Raw genomic sequence first — 7,005 nt, forward strand, 5'->3', positions numbered from 1 at the left:
GTGAAAAATAATATTATTGTTGATTTATGTGGCAAGTTGTGACATTTGAGCACTTGTAGTGCAGTTTGTGAATGATGTAATAATTGAGCACTTGAGGTGCAAATTGTGATGTGTTGTGATATTGAGCACTTATAGTACAATTTGTGAATGATGTGATAATTGCGCACTTGAGGCGTAACTTGTGAAATGTTGTGATATTTGAGCACTTGTAGTGCCTCTGTTGATGCATATTTACTTTTAAGACTACGAGGCGGTACCTCGAGAGACCCCCATGTCTTGCATATTTACTTTTGGGACTACGAGGTGGTACCTCGGGAGATTCCCCTATCTTGCATATTTACTTTTGGGACTACGAGGCAGTATCTCGGAAGATCCCCCTATCTTGTATATTTACTTTTGGGACTACGAGGCGGTACTTCGGGAGATCCCCTGTTGAGCATTTACTTTTATGACTACGAGGCAGTACCTCGGAAGATCCCCTGTTAAGCATTTGGTTTTGGGACTACGAGACGGTATCTCGGGAATGCCCTTTGTTGATATTTCTCTATGATTGCACTTGTCTTTGGTTATTTTGTATTTCCGTGATAGATAAATCCTCTTGTTCTTCCGTGATGTATTATTTGATTTTATTATATGTTTGTATTCCTTGTTGTAATATTTTGGCTTTGGCTCTTTGTACGAGACTCTGGGATTTGTGTTTCTGATTTTTACTAGTTTTCAAGGTTGAGTTGTTTTTTAAAAAAAAAGTGTTGTATGCTTTAATTCTTATAAGTTTTACATCCAAATCAGCAACTATCAGGTACTTCGTTTTAATTAAAATATTATTTTCTTCACCCAAATAATTTTTAAAATAAATTCATTTTTTGTTGATTTCTTACTTGATTTAAAAATTTTAAACTTCCTTTATTGGAAATAAATTGATCATGTGGATCTCATATACATTGATATTATTGGCAAGTGAGTGGTCCATGCAGTTGTGATAGAAATATGGGTACGAGGTAACGTGAAAATATGAAAGTGGCCTGAGACCCGTATTTTATGATTATGAAATGAGGTGTCGCAGGGTGACTTTTATTTGAACGATATTTATTTGAAAGGATTACATTCTAAAGATTTTTATTTGAAAAACTTATAGGTGAAAGAATTATATTTGAAGGACTTGATTACTTGGTTGTACTTGTGTTCCTTAATCGCTTGAGCAATATTTATGGTGTTCTTGTTGCCTTGCTGTTTATATCGTTGGTTGATTTTTGTTGCTATCATTGCTAGTTGTTTTCCAGTACTATTGCATACTGCTATATTGCACAGGTTATTTGACTATTGAGTGTCTTGATTGTACCTCGTCACTACTCCACCGAGGTTAGTCTTGATACTTACTGGATACCAATTGTAGTGTACTCATACTACACTTCTATATATTTTGGTGCAGAGCGAGGTATTGGAGATATCGGACTCGGATAGAGTTAGAGTGTGAGCGCAAGGACTTAAGGTAGAGCTGCTTGGTCATCGCAGTCACTTGGGGTCTTTCCTTTTTACTGTACTGTCAACTCTTATTCGAACAGTATTGTAAACTCGATCCTTGAGATCATTGCATGTATTTAGTTAGAGTTCGTGACTCAGTATTACCAGTCTTGGGAAGGTGTTATAATTATTTCCGTTGTTGGTTTTGATTATTAAAAAAATACCTAAAAATGGCTTGAATTGTAATAGTAATCAGCTTACCTAGTCTTATAGACTAAGTGCCATCACGACGCCTGTGGTGGGATTTTGGGTCGTGACATCGTAGCTATATTTGAATTTTATAGCAAATCCATGAAATAAGAGATTATTTATTTTGAACTAAAACAAGAGAGCAATAAGCTCTCGTAGCTTAGTTGATTAGAGCGCCTGCTTAGTTAAAGGAGGTCTTGAGTTCGAATCTCAACAAGAATATTTTATTTTCCTGTATTTCTGTATTTCGCCTTAGTTGTATTAGTTGCGCGAACAAATATAGTCGATACAAGTTGTATCCTTTGTATACGCCCTTGATACATATTATATTCGTTGCACGAATGAATACAGTTGATGCACAATGTGTACAGTCGATACAAGTTATATCCTTTGTATACACCCTTGATACATACTATATTTGTTGCACAAATGAATACAATTGCGCAAACGAATACAGATTGCGCGAATGAATATTGTTGATACACATTGTATACGTTGCGCGAACGAATACAATTGACACAGATTGTATTCGTTGTAGGTTTGAATACAATTGATACAAGTTAGTAATAATTAAATAATAGTTACGAATGCTAATTAAGTAAATTATAGTTACTAGGCTCTAAACTATAGTAATTTATGAAAAATCCTCAATCGATCATTTCCATATCAACTAAAATGCTAATATTTTAGTCCATTTTCTTTTGGGAATGATAACATAATTAGTCTTCTAGTAAGTTGTAATTCTCAGTATGACTTGTGGATGGCGATTTGGATCCACAGGAAGTATTATTCAATTGGAAAGAAACTTCTTCTTCACGTGGGGACCCCTATTTAACAAACTCATTTTAATTGGAGCAACAAAGTCTTTTTTCATTTCCACCGGGGGAAAAAAGTGTCTATGTATTAGGTTTCTCTTTCTTTTCTCTATCAATTCGTTGAATTTTAAATTAATTCGTTTTATATGTTACTATTCTTCTTGTTAATCAATCACATGTACCAATGACATTTTTTTTCTAATGCCTAGTGGCTAGTGGTGAATATAAGCATTTGTAAATTAGACCTCACCATCCTTGTATTAAATTAAGTAAAATAATAATTTTTCAGTCTCAATTTATGTGATGTAGTTTGGATTTCGCGAGTCATACGAATTTTTTTTTGATCGTGATTTTTTCATATGCATTTTAAATATTTTGAAGTGTTAATTACTGTGGCATATAATACTTTTTTTGTACTTTTCAAATATGTAAATTTTATTTTTTAAAAAAATTTAAAGATTCTATATTTAAATTTACGATTAAAATTAAGTAATCTGAAATTCAAACTGTATCACATTAGTTGGAATAGAGGGAGTAACATCAACGTTTAGGGTACGCTCTAGCTTCTTACTTATGTTTAATATGAGAGAAAATATTTTTGAAAACTATTTTTAAAAATAAACTGCTTTTTGAAAGATATTGTTCAGAAATATGTTTACGTGTTCGGTTAGCGAGTGCAAAGTATTTTTTTCTATTAAACTTTTGATTATAATATTAGTAAACCAAATAGCGATTTGATGAAATTTTTGAATATTAAAGTAAGCAAACACATTTTGTGCTTATCAAACACGAACACTGTAAATAAAGTTTTTGGCATATTATTACGTGATTAATTTGTTCTGCTATTTATCCAAGTGATAGAATTCATGATATACCGATCAGTGGTTTGTTATGATGATATTCAGCTTAAAGTATGTACATTTATATGCATATTGCCTCACATTTTACTCATGTTTCATAGATTTCGGACCTGTAATGTAATGATTTGTGCTAGTTAGTGGTATTTTTATGTGTAGGATACATCTGGAGGGAATTTGGGACGAAGGTGCTCAGAATTAGATCGAAAATGGGAAGAAAGGGTGAAATGGCCCAGTTGAGCACCACATGCAGTGTGGGGCGCTACCTGTGGCGCACAAAACAGAACCCCAACAATTCCCAGCGCCAGGGCTAGCACTCCATGCTACCCTGGGCGCTGGCGGTGACGGAAAATATTTTTTGACATGGAAATGGGCATAACTCTCTTATACGATATCCAAATTCGATAATTCCCCCAACACGTATAAAAGCAAGACTAAGCCTATATTGAGAGGGAAGACGTCACTTTGAGGGAAGAATACACACGAGGAACATCCGGGAGCGAGATATCTTAGTTTCTTCATCTTTTCTTAGTATTCTCAATTATTCAACACTTGTGAATTTATTTTGATATTATCACGAGTGGCTAAACCCCATAGTTTTGGGGTTGTGATTTAGCCATGAATATTATTATTTAAAATTGACTCAACCTTGATTACAATTTGCTAATATATGATTTTTTTCTTCAATTCTATTATTAATTGCTAATTGTCTGGCCAGCAGTTAGGTTCTATTTACTATCTATGCTATGCTTGGAAAAACAACACCTAGATTAGAGAAAAATTAAAGAGAGCACGATCTTAACTCTGAGAGGGGGTGGATTTGTGGTTAGGATAAGAATATACCTAGTCACCATGCTTAATTGAATATCGTAATCTTAATGCGTTCTTAACAGATTGATTTCATAGGAATATGGGCGATAATCTATTTTGACTAGGCGAGTAGTAATTCGGGAGAATGCTACGAGAGAAATTATTCGATTAATTTATAACCATGAGCGAATTGTATGAAAGGGAGAGTTAATTAGAATACAACAAGATTGGTGAATCGATTATAACCTTAGAATATTCGTCTCTACTGAATACACAACAACTATTTGCTGCTTGATTGATTAGTCATTTGTTAGAATTATTGCTTAGTATAATCACACTTTAGAACTTTGATTGACTCGGCTGAATAATAATCTTGGTGAAACTAATGGATAGTTAATACAAGTCTTTGTGGGTTCGACACTCAATTTATCACTTTATTACTTGTACGACCATGTATACTTGCGTATGCGTTTGGGAAAAACAAGTTTTTGACGTTGTTGCCGGGGACTTGAATATTGACTACTTTCTAGCTTTTACGTTAGTTATTTATTTTATCAAGTCTAACGTTTCTTATTGGTTGCTCTGCTCTCAAGACTTTGATTGAATGCGAAGGGTCAGAAGCCAGGGTAGACTTCAAGGCTTTGACCCCAAACTTGAGAGAACATTTCACAGGAGGTTGAGAGAAGCAAGGGACACAGATAATCTTCAGGAACTTGTTCAACTACCTATGAACATGGCAGAGGAGCAATATATGGTTGTTTAGGAGGTGGCGATGCCCAGTATTGCTAATGTCAACCCCAGCATTGTGAAGTCCAGAATCACTGAGCACTTTGAGCTGAAATAGAGTATGATCCAGCTATTATATGTGAATGGGCAGTTTATAGGTCTTCCACACGAGGATCCACAACAGCACATCTTGGACTTCTTGAAGATTAGTGATACTTATATAACTAATGGAGTCACTCCAAAATATGTGAGGCTCACATTGTTCCCGTTTCCTTTGTTTGGCCAGATCTGTGAGGATATGACTCGTACTACATTCTTCGCAGCAGTGATGACATTTGTTAAGCAGATAATGAGTGACTTGGACCGACTTCAAAGGGATCTTGCATATAGGCCAGCGGCGAGACCGAATGATGTCCCGCGGGCACCAGGAGCATTGATGTATTCATGATTTCTCATGAAGTCTGTATTTCCGTTTCGGTTAAAGTCTGTCAGTCATGTTGAGTTTGTATTTTCTTTCTGTTCTGTATTTCCTTTTGTTGGAGTATGATAGCTTATTTTCGGAGTCTGTATTTCGTCTTTGCATCAGAATCTGTTAGTCTTTTGGAATTTGTTAGTTTTGAGTTTTATAATGGAAGCATTTATTTTTTTAGAGTTGTTTACTTGTGCACTTATCTGCTAGAACTACGCATGGTCTGATTCATGCGGGGACATGATACGTAGGTAATCTCTATAGGATTCGACCACCACTAAAAAGAAAAGGGGGAAATGAAAAATAAATAAAGGAGGATATAATAAAGGAAGCTTAAAAGAAGGGGCACAATTATGAGAGGCCGGAATGACGCACGCAACCGAAGCAAATGCATGATAGAAAATGGTTAATTGCCTAGGTGCATTGCATCCCAACGTGTAATTGCATATGTGTTAAATTCTAAAAACTAACAAGTTTGTTGTTTTTCAGAGAATTCAAGCAGTTAGTTTATCTAGAGGATACTGACACATTATCATTACCAAACCAGATCAAAAGGACCAATACCAGAAATCATGTCTATCCCGGATGTCGACACAAGTGTTGTGGTAGAGGAGTCGGACGTCAGTAAAATGAAAGAGGAGATGCTCAAACTTAAGCAACAGATGGCCGAGATGTATCAGGCCTGGTCTAAAGGACAATCACCCCCAGCTTACCCTGCTAACCTTGCTTCCACCCCACCACCGGCTCAGGCTCAGGATCATCCTGCCATCGATCCAAGCTTTCCCATTTACCAACATTACCATGGCACTACTTCTCATATGCCACAAGCTCCACTACCAAAATCAATTCCATACCCCCTCCGCCAGTCACCCCTGTCTTTGTGGCATCTCCACCAGCTGCACTTCATAGATCCTCGAGTGAGCCTATGTTCCAAGCTCAGGACAACCAGTACTACCCCCCGGAGCCCACCTTCAAAGCTCCCAAAACCTACCCTTATAATCCACGTTCTGATCTCCCGAGAGAAGCTGAGAGACCAGCCAAAAATCCCGAACATGAGGAGATATTCAGGAAAGTTAAGAGCCTAGAACAGTCATTCTGGGACATGTGAAGATTAGGAGGTCAAGTAAGTGGGGCCTACAAGGACCTATGTTTGTTTCCAAATGTGCAATTGCCGCCAAGTTTCAAGATGCCCAAGTTTGATCTATACAATGGGCACGGTGATCCAGTAGCACACTTAAGAGGTTTTTGCAGTAAGATGAGGGGAGCCGGAGGAAAAGATGAATTGTTAATGGCTTACTTCAGTCATAGTTTGAGTGGATCAACATTGGAATGGTACACCCGCCAAGATCACGGAAGATGGTACACATGGGATGATCTGGCACAAGCGTTCGCTTGTCACTTCCAGTATAATCTTTTGATAATTCCAGACCGACTGTCCTTGACTAAACTGGAGAAGAAGCACAGTGAAAGCTTCAGAGAATATGGTTACCGATGGAGGGAGCAGGCAGCAAGGGTAGATCCCCCAATGAAAGAGAGCGAGATGGTTGATTACTTTTTGCAGGCTTTAGAGCCGACCTACTTTGGTCATTTGGTGTCCGCAATAGGCAAGTCTTTTAAT

Source organism: Nicotiana tabacum, chromosome 20, assembly GCF_000715075.1.
Source record: "Nicotiana tabacum cultivar K326 chromosome 20, ASM71507v2, whole genome shotgun sequence".
NCBI lineage: Eukaryota > Viridiplantae > Streptophyta > Magnoliopsida > Solanales > Solanaceae > Nicotiana > Nicotiana tabacum.